The following is an 18,991-nucleotide window of genomic DNA, read 5'->3' on the forward strand; positions in this document are numbered from 1 at the left end:
AGGACCATAGAGCTTAATGTGTAACGTAAATGTGCACTTAATACGTCTGCCCGTTAGTGAAAAAAAGGGGTCTTAACAGTCGAACAGAGAGACAACGAAGCGATCCTCTACGGGTTCCGTTTGTACGGATTGAGACACGGGATAGTAAAATGTGTTATTACACTGACTTTATAATTACGGATCTAAAGAAGGCAGTATTAGACATTTTATTTTTTCTTCCTCTTGCCTGTCACCATGGACGTGTACGAGTTCAAAATCTGAAGGAGAAAGCTGCCACCGCATTTGGTATAATTACGTAAGATGTAGATTAATATCACGAATGTAATGAGCCTGCCAGGAGAGCCGTGTTTAGTTTCCGCTCGCTGCCTGTATGTTGTTGGTAAACAGTAGTGTACTGCAGCAGCGATATGTGGGCGGCAGTTTGTACAGGCTCGTTATCGGCGTCGTGTGAGTAAACAGGGAGCCGGCGGGCCGTGTTGCGGCTACGTGGCCGCGAATCGGCCACACAGCTGCCGGCCACGCGCGGTTGCAGAGTGTGACGTAGCGCTGCACTGAGTAGGGTAGCGGCGCGCGTGCGCAGTGGCCGCGGGCCGGCCGACCCAGCCGCTTGTTGCGCACGGCACCACAGCAAGTGCGCCGCCTACATAAGGGGCGCAGGGGCTCGCCACCGGCATCTCGTCCCTGGACGCCGCTGATTGCTCGTCGCAACTGCTGAAGCCGCCTACTTCTACCAAACATGCCTGACCCGTGCTGCGGAACTGGAGGCAGTAAGTACTCGCTTATCAGATTCACCCACGACAAATCTGCTCCTCCTCAGCCTTGATGTTTCTGTCAAAATCATCATTCCCTTTTCCACTCCATTCGCCAGGTATGGTTTACGAGATTGCTCAGTTTGTCTGTCCGTGTACCGTTCTTGTCTGAGGACGATATCGCAGCTTACAGCTCTTATTCCTTCACTTGGTCAAGCCACTTCTTTCTTAGTTTCTTTCGGGCCTTCTTTCTGCCAGTCCCATCTGTCTGTAGACACTGTTTTGCTATCCCTGCCACTTCCATTCGTCTGGCATGGCCAAACCATCTCAAAAGGTGTATTGTTACTGTTCCTTTGAAGGATGTGTACAGTTCAGGTACTTTCCTTAGTTTTATTTTCTTACCCAATCCACCCTAGTTTTCCGGACTATAACTTGTAAGAACATCATTTCACCTACCTAAAGTTCGTCAATTTTCTTGGTTGTTGTGCTGCTTTCTAAGCCAATTATGTGGGTATAGTATGAAGGGTAGTCTGCTTTGACCTGTAGATGACTCGTTCGTTTCCGAGTACATGCTCCTATAATGTGCAAAAACGCATTCAACGAACTTTTACCCACTTCTAGACGTCCGTCATATTTCATACTGCCACAGAGATACAGCATTTTAAAGTGATCAATATATCGAGTGCTCTGATGCTGACCATCTCTTCCTGTTTTATGGTATGGTCCGATGTCTACTACACGCACACTGACGTTAATATGTGTATGTTATACAGATTTATCTAATCCATTTAGATAGCGGATTATTTATACTGAGACTGCGACCCGTTGCTTTTTAATGTTAAGTTTTTTGCCTATCGCCTAGCTTTCGAACAGTTGCAGGCTCATAAGAGGGTTGTTTTACATAGGTACACGGTGCAGCGTGATTCTGAGTTGGCGTACGTAATACACAACCACCATGGGATATCACGTTGGAACCTTTTACTAATACCCTCACCTACATGTTCAAAATTCGGTTCTAGCTGCACATTACTTCAAATAACGGGTATTTTGCAGTATTTTAGTTACATATGTGAACAGAAACCACGCTACATTTTTACTTATCTTCTGCATCGCTAGTCTCCACGTTATAGGCGTTTCATTACAGTTCTGAATTCATCTTTTTTTTACGCTGTAAGCGGGACTGGTTACATGGTTAAACTGTGAATTACCTTCTTCCTCTTTCATATGACGCATTAGTTTCTTTACTTTCAGTTACAATTTATTACTTTTGGGGACAGTACTAAACATGATGCAGACTCAGACTAACACTAGAAGTGATTTCCAATGTTTACTATAACCCCTTATGAAATCAGATGTTTGTTAACAAATATTGTAGCTGATGATAGGATGAAAGCCATTTGTTTTTCTGTATTTGTAAACTGTACATCAATCCGTTATATAAAATATGTTAAAAAGTATTCCATATTTTGAGAGGAGTTATTATGTACGAAAAGAAGCAAAAATCGGCCTTTCAGTGTGGAACCGCTTCGGTCGCAGATTCGAATCCCGCCTTGGGCATGGATGTGTGTGCTGTCCTTAGGTTAGTTAGGTTTAAGTAGTTTTAAGTTCTAGGGGACTGATGGCGTCAGATATTCTCATAGTGCTCAGAGCCGTTTTTGAAGGTAATATCCAGTAAACATGGGCTCTAAAATGCATTTCTCAAAGAGCAATGAGAACTTCAGCGTTGCTACTGTTAAACACAATTCTGTTTCTATAAGGAACGACATGCAGAACTCAAAAAAAACACAGAAGTAAACAAATAACACGTTATTCTGTTACTTTGAAACAGTAAAGCTTTTAATGACATCTGCTTGCTATTGCATACCAGCAGCACTTGCAAACCATCGCTAAAGGAAATGCTCGATATGGTAATTCATAGCCGGGCAAGCTTCTGCCCGACGTCTTAGGAAATCATGTACACTCTGAAAAACACCGGGTTGGCCACGGTTACTCATTCACTGATGAGGCGTTTCTGTAGTGTTGTACATCATTAGTGGGGCTTGTATAAACCGAAGGTTTCAAGCGTCCCCACAACCAAAAATCCAAGACATTAAGATCGGGAAACCGAGATGGTTAACGACTGGACCTTCCCGACCAAACCGCTGCCCATTAAATGTTTGTGTGAGGCGTCCTCGCTCATTTCGGAGAAAATGAGCTGGTGCTCCATGATACACGAACAACACGTCCAGCCGTTTATGGAGTAGTACTTCCTCCATCAGGACAGACATGTCATTTGATGGCAACTGAAGATACGTTTCACCAGTTAACCTGTTTGGTACAATGTAAGGTCCTATTAGTCTAGCAAAGAAGTTTTTTGTAGTAGCGGAGATTAACTTGTAGCTCTTTCAAAAACCTATGTTTTAGTACCTTTGCTTGTGGAATTTTTTGATTGCTTTTGTACATACTACCACCTCTCAAAATATGGGGGGAAAACTGAAACTAACACGGCGCCTCTTCTTCATTTTGACAATACTAATTATTTCCTAAAATTTTATTATAATCTTTAAGCTATTGGTTATGATTTACAGTTGTGTTAATCACTGAATTAAAGTTTTTCCCATTTTTTGAAAATTTTGGTTAACTTTGGAACAAACAAGGTGTTCCATCAGAATACCAGGATTCTCAGTGTTCCGTAGAAGAAACGTTTGGAAGCCCCTATAAGTCGACACGCACATCTTCCCTGGTTTTCCGGCAGAAATCTCCACTTATATCTTGCAGTGTGTTGCTGGAATCAGGGCAAACAATTACTATTAGTCACGTCTCTCATGGGACGAAAAATCGTGGATTTGTTTCGCATTCCAAAGAATGATTTTCAAAACGGAATTTTACGTGCCCATTCGAGCGATCCCAAGTTAGTTCAAGCGCCATGTATTGTACAGTAAAGCACGAGTATTAACCAGCAGCGACGGTACTACCGATGCATGACGCTAGCGGACCAGCGGTTTGCCTTCGTGTTTCGCTTTTCCTGTTAACACTTATCGCTGAAACGAATATGGCGCTTGAATAATTTGGAAGCGTTCTATCGAATGGACACATAATAATCCACTTTAAAAATGTTTTTTTTTTTTTTTTAAACGGGAAACTAACGCTTTCTGGCCGAGACCGGGTTTCGTAGGGGCTTACTCGAGCTTCACGATAGAAAAACGAAGTTGTAAATATCTGCAGAAATAACAGAAAAAAATGAGCATGTCGACTGCTTGGAGGAACACCCCTTATACCCACTACGTAAATCACGTAAACTTCGGAAATTACGCGATTTTCTTTCACTTCTGAAAGCAACGGTAAAGAAATAGGGGAGTTTAATATTGTTGCCCAGCGAAGCGCTTGCTAAGTGACCACATTACTGCCATGTGTAGCGGACCTCGTCACGTGTGCTACCAGTACAGCAGGTGTTGTGTTTGGTGTTGCAGCTTGCCAGGGAGCCGGCTGTAAGTGCGGAGCTTCTTGCACGTGCACCAACTGCGCGTGTGGCACCAAGGGCTCCTCCACAACCTCCAAGTGAGCTAGCCACACTCGCTCTACAGAGGTAAGCATACTGGCCAGCGCCTGGCTGCAGGATTGTCCATTAAAAAAAAGAGTGAAATGCAAAGTAAATTCATTGCAAACATAGCAAATGAATATGTAATTTGCAAACCTATTGACATCGTAGTTAGCTAAATAGCTGTGCATCTAAATGTAAAATAAGGTAGTGTCTCAGCGTTGGCAGAACGCAGTAGGGGAATGTTTATCATGCGAAGATCGTTCCCGTGCGATACATTAGTATCGCTGGAGGCGTTTCGCAGAGAAACAGTTTAGAACACTGAAATTACAAAATTTTGAAAGATGCACGGAAGTTTTTTTTTATTTGAATGGATAGTGTACTAGCTGACAAAAACGGGTGCAGTATGAATGTGGCTGCGAGACGGCTGACTCCTTCACAGAATAACTTTGACTGTTCTAAAAACATTTTCTTGGATGCATTCGAGAAAACTGCTCTGAGTGACTTGTAGAGGTTGTAGCAACGTAAATGTATTAAATCATTTCACGGCTCCAGTGCACTGATACTTCTGAAATATCGATCACCCATGACCATGGTGTCGATGTGACGTTAAACTCAAATCTTCCTTCCTTTTCTTGCTAAAGAAACAATATCGACCAAATTATCCATTTTCTATACAGCGTATCAGTAACTGCTGTATCAGTAATTTATTAACGCTGGTATGCAATTACTGAAATGTGCTTTTTTCCGATTCACGTTTCAGTTTATTCAGCTGAAACACCGCCCGTCTTTTGCTTTTAACGTGCATGTGATGTCCGCATTTACTTTTCACAAGAACTTTGCCCTTAAACTGTAGCTTTAAACAAAAAATGAAATAACCCTAGAGCTCATAACTGGCGAACAGTGACGCCCAAGCAAGGTGGGTGACTGAAAGAACTGTTATCTTGCTCTCCACCTCACCCCTAGCATTCATTCTTCCCAGCTGCCTTCCTGTAATGTAAATTTGCGAAGATTAAACCGAACTCTCATAGTAAGCAAGTGGGAAATGGCAGTCGATACGGAACACCACTGAATGGGACACCTGATATTTTGGCCTTAATTGGTTACACATAGGCTCTCTCAAGTAATAAATTCTTAAGTGCTGGAGAAAGGTCTCTTAACTGCGATAATACGTAAAACTGTTTCACAGCGCTTTTAATGCTCGATCTTCTACCTGTATAATGAAATTTCCTTTCTGTGTAAAGAACTACGTACCTTAACGTCATTCTAGATCTGCCTAGCACAGAAAACACACAACCTCTAGAAAACAAACGAAACTTTTGTCATAAAAATTATGCAGGTAATAAGGTTCACATCCTTCCTCTGTGAACATTTCTTTAAAAATTTTTGCTGGTCCATAGGAACACCTGTGCAACCACCCACATAACAGAAAGGCATTCATACAAGCGATGCACGCAACAAAACGAATTAATATAACGACAGCAAAGTATTCAATTGTTTTACTCGAACCTGTAACTCGTGTAATTGCCATTGAGTTGATAAAACACATGTTGATGATAAACAAAAAGTTAAAACATATAAAATAGTTCACACGGACTATACAAAATTCCTTAGTTTATCTGTTACGTCAAAAAAATAGTTCAAATGGCTCTGAGCACTATGGGACTCAATTGCTGTGGTCATTAGTCCCCTAGAACTTAGAACTACTTAAACCTAAGTAACCTAAGGACATAACACACATCCATGCCCGAGGCAGGATTCGAACCTGCGACCGTAGCAGTCGCACGGTTCGGGACTGCGCGCCTAGAACCGCGAGACCACCGCGGCCGGCTCTGTTACGTCAAATATATCTTTGCGTTTCCGTTAGAGTGTAGCGAAGTTCTTTATAAACTTAAAACTCTCTTAACCGAAGGAATTCGAATTCAGTTTAATACACAGGCAAAAATGCTGAACGTTTTGCTTCCTAAGATCGTCGAAAACGTTACATGGTACGCTTTATATAAGAGTACAGTGAATTGAGGCATTACGAAACCTTTTATGCACTGACCAATCTTCCACAAAATGTTCGAGAATTTTACAATGTAGTAATACAGAAACAGCTGTGTTTGATGTATTCAGCATAAATAAGTTACAAAATAGTTGTTCAAAAGAAAAACGCCTTTCGCATGCTGCACATAACGATTTTTATTTATCTCGTGCACTCAGACGCGTTTGACCATAGTTACAAGGCATCTTCGGGAGGTGTCATATCAGTGTCTAATTCATTATTTTTAAGCCAAACAGCTTTCTCACATGTGACAATGTGGTTGAAAGGTTGCAGTTTTTCTCTTGATCACTGATTTTGGAAAAAATTGCCAAAAGGAAAATACAAATTTTGATGCAGTTGAGTTGCCTCATGAGAAAGAGTATGGCTTGAAAATAATGACGCTGATCGGACATCCACTCAAGATGCCTTGTAACTACAGTAAGTTGAAACGCGTTTGGCTACACAAGATAAACAAAACAAAAAAACATAATGTGCAGCATGCAAAAGGCATTTTTCTTTTGAACTACTGTAATTTATATACAGCTGCTGCCAAAATGGCCGCACAGGAAACTCTTTAAGATTAACAAAATTTGTGGCGCTTGTTTTCCTGTTTCATATGGAGGGTGTAACATAAAACACTTCGAAAACTGTAAAATTCATAACCCTGCTTAGGAAGCTTACTAAAACTCTGATACCGATTCTATTTAGAATATTAATATGTATTTCGCAACAATAAAGGGCTGTAGACGACATGGCTCCCAAATTACAGATTTGTTTTGGATAAAATAGACTCTAATATTATTTCCAACGTACAGACGACTTGTTTAAAGTCTAAATCGGGTGTTGTCCTCGTTTCCGAGATCTATTAAATTTCCCTTATTTACATCAGCAAGGACGCAAACACACAACTTAAGCTGCTCAAGTAAAGTTTATTTTCTAATAAGACAGCAAAACTGCGAACACTACAGCAGCTACACTCTCAATAATAATGTTTACATACTTTTCGTTGTGCTGTACTATTATAGTAGTGAGGGGATGCGACTTGACTGGTACAACTTCACAACGCGTCTTGTTAGAAGAGCGTATACTTGTCATAAACAATTACATCACCACCCTCCAATCTGTCTAATAGAGCTAGTTACTGAGCGAGGAGGGAGGCACTACGCAGCGGCAATTGAGGCAGCGGCGACAGCAGATAAGAGGGCGTAATTGACGGATGTCAGTGGGTGTCGCCGGCAGCTGCTGATGCGCGCCGAGGTCACATGTGTTAACACGGCCAGTCCAGAACCGCCTGCTCAGTTAGTCTAGCTGCACACGTGCCGTGCTAAACAAACAAACCCAGAGGGCTCAGCAATGCCGCGTGTTTGCTCACCTCGTCTTATCGGAAAGTAGCAACCCGGCGTCTCTTATCAGAAGGTTGTCATGAGAAATGATGGAAACTTAGACGTTTGCACTTTCAATGTAATAATCACCAAGCACAACAAGCAATTTCCTTGTTGTGGTGGTCTTCAGTCCTGATACTGGTTTGATGCAGCTCTCCATGCTACTCTATCCTGTTCAAGCCTCATCTCCCAGTACCTACTGCAACCTACATCCGTCTGAACCTGCTAAGTGTATTCATCTCTTGGTGTCCCCCTACGATTTTTACACTCCACGCTGCCCTCCAATACTAAACTGGTGATCCCTTGATGCCTCAGAACATGTCCTACCAACCGATCCCTTCTTTTAGTCAAGTTGTGCCACAAACTCCTTTTCCCCAATCCTATTCGATACCTCCTGATATGTCATGTGATCTACCCATCTAATCTTCAGCATTTTCTGTAGAATCACATTTCGAAAGCTTCTATTCTCTTCTTGTCCAAACTATTTATGGTCCATGTTTCACTTCCATGCATGGTTACACTCCATACAAATACTTCCAGAAAAGACTTCCTGACCCTTAAACCTATACTCGATGTTAACAAATTTCTCTTCAGAAATGCTTTCCTTGCCATTGCCAGTCTACATTTTATATCCTCTGTGCTTCGAACGTCATCAGTTACTTTGCTCCCCAAATAGCAAAATTCCTTTACTGCTTTAAGTGTCTCATTTCCTAATCTAATTCCCTCAGCATCACCCGACTTAATTCGACTACATTCCATTATCCTCGTTCTGCTTTTGTTGATGTTCATCTTACATCCTCCTTTCAAGACACTATCCATTCCGTTCTACTGCTCTTCCAAGTCCTTTGCTGTCTCTGACAGAATTTCGATGTCATCGGCGAACCTCAAAGTTTTTATTTCTTCTCCATAGATTTTAATACCTACTCTGAATTTTTCTTTTGTTTCCTTTACTGCTTGCTCAATATACAGATTGAATAACATCGGGGAGAGGCTACAACTGTCTCACTCCCTTCCCAACCACTGCTTCCCTTTGATGTCCCTCGACTCTTATACCTGCCATCTAGTTTCTGTACAAATTGTAAATAGCCTTTCGCTCCCTGTATTTTACCCCTGCCACCTTCAGAATTTGAGTATTCCAGTCAACATTGTCAAAAGCTTTCTCTATGTCTAAAAATGCTAGAAACGTAGGTTTGCCTTTCCTTAATGTAAGCAATTTCCTTATACTCGCACAATACCTACTTTCCAAATTGTAACGCTATCCGACTGAATCTACTAAAACGTTCCATTTTTTGTAACTGACATTTAATGTAAAAGCTTATGTAAGTACAAGGTGTTGCAAAATTATAAAAAAGGCGTCATAACTTCCAGTTCATCTATAAGATGACATCAAACTCAAGTTTAGATTTACACACACACACACACACACACACACACACACACACACACACACACACACACACACTCACACTATCTCGTTTAACGATCAGTATCTCAAGACTAAAATTACGCATGTCCTGCGAATGTCCAAAAAAGGGAACAAGAGTTATCTTCTGAATTACAGTCCCATATCGCTAACGTCTATTTGCGGTAGAATTTGTCAACATATACTGTGTTCGAACATTATGAGCCATCTCGAAGAAACCGATTTACTGATAAACATCCAACAAGGATTCAAAATCAGTCGTTCCTGAGAACAGAACTAGCTCTTTATTCTCAAGAAGGAATGAGTGCAATCTACGGGGGATGTCAAATTGCTTCCATATTTTCAGATATAAGAAGACTTTAGACACCGTTCCTCACAAGCGACTTCTAATCAAATTGCGTGCCTGTGGAGTATCCTCTAAATTACGCGGCTAGATTCGTGGTTTCCTGTCAGAATGGTCACAGTCCGTAGTAATTGAAGGAAAGTCAGTTGTTCCTGATCTATATAAACAATTTAGGATGCAACTTGAATAGCACTCTCACGTTGTTTGTAGATGATGCTGTCGTTTACTGTCTACAGATTATCAAAACAAACTGCAAAATGATTTAGACAAGATGTAAGTATGGTGCAGAAAGTGGCAATTGACTCTAATTAATGAAAAGTGTGAAATCTTTCAAGCAAACAACGAAATGAATCCGCTAAATTTCGGGTACATGATAAATCAAACACATCTAAAGGCTGTAAATTCAACTGAATACGTAATGATTAAAACTACCAATAATTTAAATTGAAACGATCACTTAGATAATGTCGTTAAAGCAAATCAGAGACTATGATTTATTTGCGGAACACTGAGAAAATGTAACAGGTGTACTAAAGAGGTTATCTAGACCCAGATTGTACGTCCTTTTCTGGAATATTGCTGTGCGGTGTGGGATCAGATAGGAGGCCATCGAAAAAATTCAGAGAAGGGCAGCTCGTTTTGTACTATAACGAAATAGGGGAGAGTGTGCCACAGATATGATCGTGAATTGGGATGGCAATCATTAAAATGAAGGCGCTTTTCACTGAGACAGGATCTTCTCATGAAATTTCAATCACAACTTTCCCCTCACAGAGTAAAAATATTTTGTTGGCGCCCGCTATCATAATAAGATAAATCAGAGATCGCATAGAAAGATTGTAGTGTTCGTTTTTCCCGCGCGCTGTCCGGGAGTAGAACGGTAGGTAAATATCTTGAACGTGACGTGATTCGATTAAGGATCTGCCAGGCATTTAATTGTGACTTGCAGATTAGTCATGTTGTTATAGAATTTTAGTTTAGTTTTAAGGTTTCAAGTGTCGATGACGCCCACTTAGAGGCTTCTCAATCTACGCGTCAAATAAGTATGCGTACTTAGGAATAGACAAGTATTCTGTTTGTTGACGTACCTGTTATTGAAGTGTTCGGCGTCGTGACCGCCTAATTTGTAGACTATTACCGCTAGAATTTTTTTAAAATTCTATATCTGTAATTGAAAATGTTGGTACCATCAAAAAACCGCAACTTATGTGCCTTGCCTTACGAAAAGACACCAGAAGTTCAGGCGGGCGAGGCCTAGTCGGAATGTGCGTATAAAGAAAGTATCGATACACACAGTGTGGCAAGGTAACAACTGAAAGCTTGCGTCAGACCGGCAGTCATACGTAATTTACGTGTTAACTAACACAACTGCTATACAATGCAGATTACAAACATCCTGAGAAGCTCGAATAAATCTTAAGAACTCTAAAGCTTTCGATGTAGCATATCCTGCTCATATGAACTCCCTGAGCAACATTAGTTAACGAAGTATACGATTCAGACAAACTTAACGTATCAATATAGCTCTTACTGAAAGATATCGACAGTTAAATGATAACCTGTTTGAAACGTAGCAACAGTGGTCCATTTGTGAAACTATGTGAAACCAGCCAAGTTTATTGACTGTAAGACAGGTTGCCTAGATAAAAAATAACTCATTTAATTTGCATTGTTAAATAAATGGAAAATATTAATATTAGTTTTCATTTTTAAGAGAGAACAAATTAGCTGCATGTTTGTAGAAAGTGTTTAATGAGACAATTCTCTTCTTTGCAGGTGTGAAGACCTTGTTCTTCGACCTTCACCACACATCATCCCTTGTGTATTAACATATTAGCATAGCATGTGATCACCAAAATAAAATATTTAATATTTAAACATAGTCTCTGTATACTTTCTTATGATTTCCCACTCACCCTTTTCCTATTTATTTCATATACCGCAAGTGAGACATGTCTTAAGCATAACAACGTAAATTTTTTATAAAAAGGGTTGTAGCTTCTCTAAAACGCACTAGTACAAATCTCAAGATTGCCGGTATTAGAACACTGTATTCTCCAAAATAATTGATTACTGAGTTCTGTGCGTCTGATAATGTTCAATCTGAATTTTAAACGCAAAGGCAACAAACAATAACAGTGTAACAGTTTGAATCCCACATTTATATCTGGATATATAAGTAATAAATCTGATGTTCATAGTTCTCCAAAGTTTAGTAACTGAAAATGTGCGATAGGTATGTAGAAAAGTGGCATAGTTAATGGACATCTAGCAATATGTGGCGGCGAAGACACTAATGCCGAACTGATGCTGAATCCGCGTTGTTGAGTTGTCTTGCAAATGAAAATGAATGTCAGAATTTATGGAAGATCTCTTACAGGAATTATCACAGATTTAAATACAAAGAATATAAAAGACAGCAATCCATAAATAATTTTTGATCAAATGCTTCAGTTGGTTACGATGAATATGGCGACTCAATATTTATTGATAAAAGGCAACCAATTACAACTTTTTCCGAGGGAAGTGTCACATCTATGAAAATCTAAATACACGAACAGAAAATCAAGCTTTTAATAAAGTTCTGGGGAACTTCATCAGCAATTCAGTCCATACCTCATTGTATTTTACTAATAAACGATAAGTCAGTGATCTTCACTTAAACTTAACTGTCTTATTGTGCTGGCCATGCTTAGTAGCAATCATGATATATTCAGGTAAGATACAAAGTGTAATTGGAGCTCAAAACAGAATTCTCGGTTCTGGACGCAAATGAATCTGTTACATTGGATGCTCTAGATCTCTGGAGAACAACAAAATGTCTTCTTTCGAAACTACTGCACGAAAAAAAGGTTGTCAGTTCCGCTGTATAATTTCAAAAATCTGACTAATCAGAAAATTGATTCTGCTACGTTTTAACTCATTCATACCGTTGGAGTGCGAAATAATGCCATAATATACACTGGGAATCGGCAAATTAGATACCATAGCAGCGGAACCTTCATGTACATGCAATATTTAAAATCAAATGTCGAAACAATGCAGACATAGTTGAAGTTGTTTATTCAGACATGGTATTGCTGACTATGGAAATAAACCTTAATCAGAAACTAGTTTTAATATGTCCCGAGGCAATGTAAGTCGAGACACATTTTTAGATGCTTGGTTAATGAAATGAAGCATTCCTTTCGAACATTTATGTTGCCAGTCAGTCTCATGGACACGTATTGTAAATGTACAACAGGACAACAAATGTTAAGTTTTCAGGAAGATAGTCTGCTCTTTTGTGTACTGCATGGAGCCTGTTTTAATAATCAGATAACGTCTACAAACTGCAGGGAACACTGTGCAACAGTGAGAAGGTAAGTTGCATGAAACTGCTTAATTCCTAAGAGTTCATTTGTACCAATGATGAATATCACAAACAAAATTGAAACTTAGCTCTGAATTTTACTTTACGAAGGTTTCCACCCGTAAAGGAAAATAGTACAAAATTTACTGCTAATGTATATATAATATTAGACAACAAATTTTCACTTTCAGAATATTACACAAGCTTCGAGCTGTACCTTCATATATTTCAGGTGAGCTAAATCCGAACCGGTGAACGGTTTCCTTCCATCACGTCAGGATTTTTTGCAAAACAAAACTTAGTTTAACACTCAATACACAAATGCAGTGGTTTTAAGTCAAACTTTTTGTTTTAGGAAAATCTTAATCCATTCACTGTTAGAAATGACTAAATCCTGCAATATTGTCAATAGCTTTGGCAAGTATGCCACAGTACGTACACTGAGGTTTTATAAACAACTTATTCGCCATAAAACACAAATTAGGAAAGCAAGGATTTAAAAGAACATCCCTTCATATAACCTCGTGTTTTTCCAGGTCAATATGCTTCTGATTGGCCTCCTTTTATGAACACTACTAGGTGTGGTCGTCTTCGTCATCCTACAGTAGTTGCCGAGCATTGTGATGCTCCACCTGCCTTGGTATGTTGTTTCTAATTCCTCGAGATCTTGGTGGAATCTCTCCACATGTTGTTCACTGTAGTCTCCAAGATTCTTGGAAAAGTAGTTCAAGTGAGAATTTAGCATGTGTACCTTGAGACTCGTGTTACATACAGCTTCCTTGAATGCATTCAACGTGTTCTCGAATATGGAGAGGAGTTAAGAGAACCACATATCCCTCAATATGTTTTTAGAACCAACATTCCGTTGTCTTCGTGGGCAATTCTTAGTTAGTCCAATGCTGTGCCTTTGCTCGACTGTTCCACCTGCAAATAAAACTCGGATATTTTGTATAACCTAACTGTCGATCCAACAAGAGTGAAATAATTTTGAAATCTCCACAATTTGCCATTACTGTTTTTCAACAGTAGTTCCAGAGTTTCATAAGACTATTTGTGAATCTCAGCAACGAACTGGAAGGAAAGCACATAAATTCCCATTGTGAAGGAGGAAACTTTTTTTAAATGCTATATCATGGTTTATAGACAAGACTAGCATGTATTCTTGGTTTTCAAATGTATTGATATTGTCCATTGAAACTAAACTCGCCTTGTGTGTGTTTTGTCGTCTGGTAATATTTTGGTAAAGAGCTGTGGCAGATTCCTTGTTGCGTGCTCTAGAGTCCGTTGAAAGTCGCTGTGTTTCTGCGCAGGTTCGTTCGCCACTCTCTCCAGCGTCTCTGCAATTCCACGTCGACATAGTTTAGCTGAAATTTTCTATTGTAGTTAGAATGACTAGAAAGAGTAATATTTAGTTTAGAGCCTCACCCAGTTATTTATCAGAGATGAGCGCTCGTTTATTACTTCCTTCAATACAACTTTTACCATCGAGTTTTAATACGTAATATTCACAATAATAAGTTCCCTTTGTCTTTATCAGAGCAAGGACAAAATCGGAGGTACTAACATTACATTCAACAATAAAGATAATACAAATCACAGATAATGCAATAATATTCGGTTTTCTTATGCAATGAGTAACGTCTTTGGCTCCTACAAACACCACAGCATCCGACACATTTATTTCCTAATAGGTAGTACCATTCTAAGCGTCGCTTGCTGTATGTTGTTACAAATACTACTTTATTTTCTCCAGAACAATACGGAGCAAATTCTGGTTGTCGTTTTCCGTACAAATACGAAGTTTGTGCAGTGAGCAATTTTTTTTCATTAACCATGGAACCCCAAGCAGATTCCTTTGAGAGCCCAATATTACGAAGTAGGTCATTCAGTTTGTTTCTAGTCAAAGGTGTGGGGATGTCTGAAGCATCATCTGGTTCGTAGTCACTACTTACTTCACTACTGCAGATTTCTGATACAGAAGTAGATGTAGAAAAATTGGGCCATGGGATGTAGGCAAAATAGCAGACGTAATGTTTGGATATGTTATGTTGTGCCTGTTTGTCGCATTAAACCATGTCAGAATACAGGAGCAAAAATAGCAGTCTGTTCCACGGTTAGTTTGTTCGTGCCATATCATGGGCACCCCAGACGGTAATGGTTTTCTTGTTGCGTTTATCAACTGTCAAAGTTGTTCGGTACACGTCCTCCTTGCATGCTTTATGTGGAGTCCACGATTTTTCCCGGTCGCCACGCTGTACGCCAAAATGTGTACAATACGCTTTCTTTAAAAATGTAGTTATATTCTGTCGCTGCTTTGTAGGAATAAACTGTTTGCACACATGACAGTAAACGCCAGGATTTTTTTTTTGTGCCCTTTAGCTACATTTTGATTTAATTGTTGGGGCTCACTACCATAAAGTTGTAAAACGTTGCCAAATCTAAGGTAAAGGAACACACAAAATTAGACATAAAAATAAACAAATTTGAAAATATTGTTGAACAAGGATTTTCAGAAAATTGCACATAACTGAAATTTGTAAACTGTGACTTCTGAGGATAAGTGATGTGGATTTTTCTGAGTTATCTGGATCCTGTCGGTAAGTTACACTAGAAACGTACAGACATTCCATGCAACGAAATCATTTTTTCCCAGTGTAAATGTTACGTATAAGAATGAAATGATATAACAAAAATGTCATTCAAATCTCAGGTCTTAGGGTTTCTCAGTACCTTGCTCCCGTTAGCATTATGGTTTGTATTGAAGTGATTTTAATTTAACCCATGAAAAATTTTGTGGGGAAAATGATTCACGAAGGCGAGGCAGGTAAATAGTTGAGGAAAAACCTCCCACGATTGAGAGGTCAAAAGCCAAAGCAGGTATCCTCGTCGGCCCACAGACTCGAGAGGTTTCCAGAAACAAGCAGTCTGGTTAAATTTTGTACGAAGTCTGTCTGGTAAAGTTTTAAAATGTTTCCATTTCTTAGCAAATGTGAGAGCAGCAAATTATAAGGAGTTTGTGGGAACCGGTGTCGTGTTATAAAAATTTTGCTTCTAACATCTGGAAATATACCTGCATTATGCCCACCTCACATTCTTCTTTGAAAATTGCAGATCAGTTTCTGACGTAGGCTTACACGGCGAGCGATTTCATCAGGATATTGCAATCTTGAATTACATCCTACGGTGTATAATAAAGACGTACGGTTACGTAACTGCATGGGATAATATAATCCAGAAGTGCGCCGCTGGCTGAAGAGCTGTGGATAGGTGCTTGAATTCATCCATATTCAGGGAAGTGGACTCCAGCTATTTTGGCAGACTAATGTTAGTGATGGCCCAGACGTAACATGTAAGCGGTAAGCCAAGCTGAAACACACAGCCGATTTACAGTTCGATAAAAAATTCTTCAAGATGTTTGTTGGGAACATTGATGGTGGTAAAAAGAGTTAAAGTACTGAATATTATGTTTACTAGCGGTACCAACCGATTTTCTCTGTTCATTATAAATTAATCTATTGATTTGTATAATAATATCTAGTATAAACAGTAAAACATACGGAAAATTGTTCAGTTTATTTTGGTTTAAATTAGTTATTTTGTGAGCTGGTGTTTATTGAATTTTATCAGTGCAAGTGTTTCAAATTATTCGAGCGATTCTTCAGCTCAGGGATTCACCATTATTGACAAATTTCCTATACTATACAGTTCAGGGGTATATTTCTACTTAATTAAGTATATACAGGGTGGACACTGGGCACTGATTTAAACAAAAGGCTGAATTTATGTTTTGTTACAAATACAAACAATACTTACAATTGTTTTTTATGTTCAAACTGTTTTCAGTCTTCATTAACACATCTTTGAAGTCTTTTTGCAATACTGTTACATACTGTATGGCTTAGTCTGGCATCACTGTTCAAATCATGAAATGCGTATGTAGTCCCGTCTGAGGATTCTGAGAATAAACGGAGTGCTTGACGACAACACACAAGAAAAAGATTCATGGGTGTGATGTCTGGTGAACGTGGAGGCATGTCAGTAACCGCCCTGCGAACAATCAATCATTTAAATAATCGCGGACGGCAGTGAAATAATGCGATGGAGAACCATCGTGATGAAAGTAAATTCTTGAAAGCTCTCATCACATCTCTTAAGTCCTGGTACCACGTAATTCTGAAGCATATCTGAATAGTTATCTCCTGTCACTGTTCCTCCAAAAAAGTATGGTCCAAGTACGCCATATGATGATATGGCCTCCCAGACACATCAAGTTGATTTAGTGGTTGTTCTAGCAAAAGATTTTGATTGTCAGTAAAACAATAAGTGCAGTTCAGTGTGTTAACTTGGCCGCTTAACTTATAATTGGCCTCATCAGACCACACAATTTTGTGAACATGTAAGCACCATGTTTCTGTTGGTGAAGCATCGCTTCACGTAACTGAAGACGTCGATCTGGATTGTCTTCACGAAACCCATGTCGTACACGTGGAATGTAAACTTTAAAATTCTGTTTGTGTAAAATTCTTTGCACTGACCTTCGTGATAAATTCAGCTGAGTTGCTAATCGTCTGGTTGATTTTCGCGGACTTTGGGTCACAGCTAAACATACCCGCAATTCATTTTCCTCAGTTGTGACTGTTGTTGGGCGGCCAAATCTTGGTGCATCCGTAACAAATCCAATGAATGTGGCTCCATCTTCTGGCTGGAATGTGGGATTACGGATGGCCAATATCCAATAAAACATTACCAGTCGCCGTTATTTTGATTTTATTTTGAGGCTACCAGTTTCCAAGATACATTACGTCATCTTCAGGCCTATACAGTGAAGATTATAACAGAGCAATAAGTACATATTAAAATAAAAATACAGAGCGTATTGTCTAAAAGATGCAAGTGTTGCATATTAATTTATGGAATTGCAGTGAAGGTTTTACCAGAGCAATAAACACATATTAAAATACAGAGCGAATTGGCTACTAGATGCAAGAGTTACATATTAATTTACATAATTAAAAGAACTCAGTCTTAATTAAAATCTACATGATACATCATAATATGTACTATCAGAAAATAATTATTCATGTATATTGTGAAATCGTCAGTAACCTAATGGAAGTATTTATAAAAGATAAAAATAAAACCTAAATAACGGCGATTGGTATTGTTTTATTGGATAACAAATCAATGTTATTCCAATTTATCTCTTATGTCGTACACTGTTTGTCTATACGGTTTCGATCTAAAGTGTCTTCCCCATTCATTAAAAACTGCAGTGGCACCAATTTTATAAAATGTTTGTAACGCGAAAATTCTTTCTTGTTTCGTTAACAATGTGACTATTTGGAAAACTACAGTTGTCTCACAGATCACGCTTTCAACAATTCTCTAGTTTGATTATTGTATTTGTTTTGCTTGTCACTGTATTGTATACCAAGATGACAAGGGGTAATTATCACCATTTGGTAACAACAACTTAACGTGTTAAAACTTCCTACTGTACTACGTGTTGCTATTACTTTTGTTTTTTTCTAACCAACTGTCCACTGATTTTTGCGCCACCCTGTATGTTAGTGTTATACAACAGTTTTCACCCCTAACACTTATCTCCATTACCAAGTTCACCATTACTTGATGCCTCAGAATGTGTCCTGTCAATTGATCCCTGCTCTTAGCCAAGTGTCACAAATTATTTTTTTACCAGTTAGATTTACTAAATTCGTTTTAGCTATTCGATCTACCCATCTAATCTTAGCAATTTTCTATTGCTCCACATTTAAAAAGCTTGTAGTCTCTTCAGGTCTTAACTACTTATCCACATTTAACTTCGCTTCAAGGCAACCTTGAAATAAGACTTCCTAACACTTATATTTTATTCGATGTTAACACATTCCTCATTTTGCAGAAGTGCTCTGCTTGCTTTGGCCAGTCTGCATTTTATGTATTCTCTGCTTCAGTTAGTTTGCTACCCAAAGCGCAAAACTCATTTACTACATTAGTATCTCAATTCTTAATTCCGAATAAAGGTTCCCTTCAGAGTATACCGACACTGCAGCTCCGTATTTAGCGACCATATACAACCGCTCGCTCGCCGAAACATCCATACCTGAAAACTGTAAAATTTTCTAGGTCACAGCAACTGTCAAGAAAGGACATAGGAGCAATCCGCTGAATTATAGATCCATAATCACTGACATCGATT

The 18,991-nt window shown here is 39.1% G+C and overlaps 1 long non-coding RNA gene across 1 annotated transcript; it reads left to right on the forward strand.

The window, feature by feature from the left end:
* The first annotated feature begins 583 nt into the window (after positions 1 to 583).
* LOC126281275 (uncharacterized) lies at positions 584 to 11,322 on the forward strand. The gene is made up of 3 exons (XR_007551239.1): positions 584 to 767; positions 4,199 to 4,314; positions 11,217 to 11,322. It is a non-coding gene; the product is annotated as an uncharacterized LOC126281275 (long non-coding RNA).
* Positions 11,323 to 18,991: the final 7,669 nt, after the last annotated feature.

The sequence above is a fragment of the Schistocerca gregaria genome, chromosome 7 (genome assembly GCF_023897955.1).
Source record: "Schistocerca gregaria isolate iqSchGreg1 chromosome 7, iqSchGreg1.2, whole genome shotgun sequence".
In the NCBI taxonomy this organism is placed as follows: Eukaryota; Metazoa; Arthropoda; class Insecta; order Orthoptera; family Acrididae; genus Schistocerca; species Schistocerca gregaria.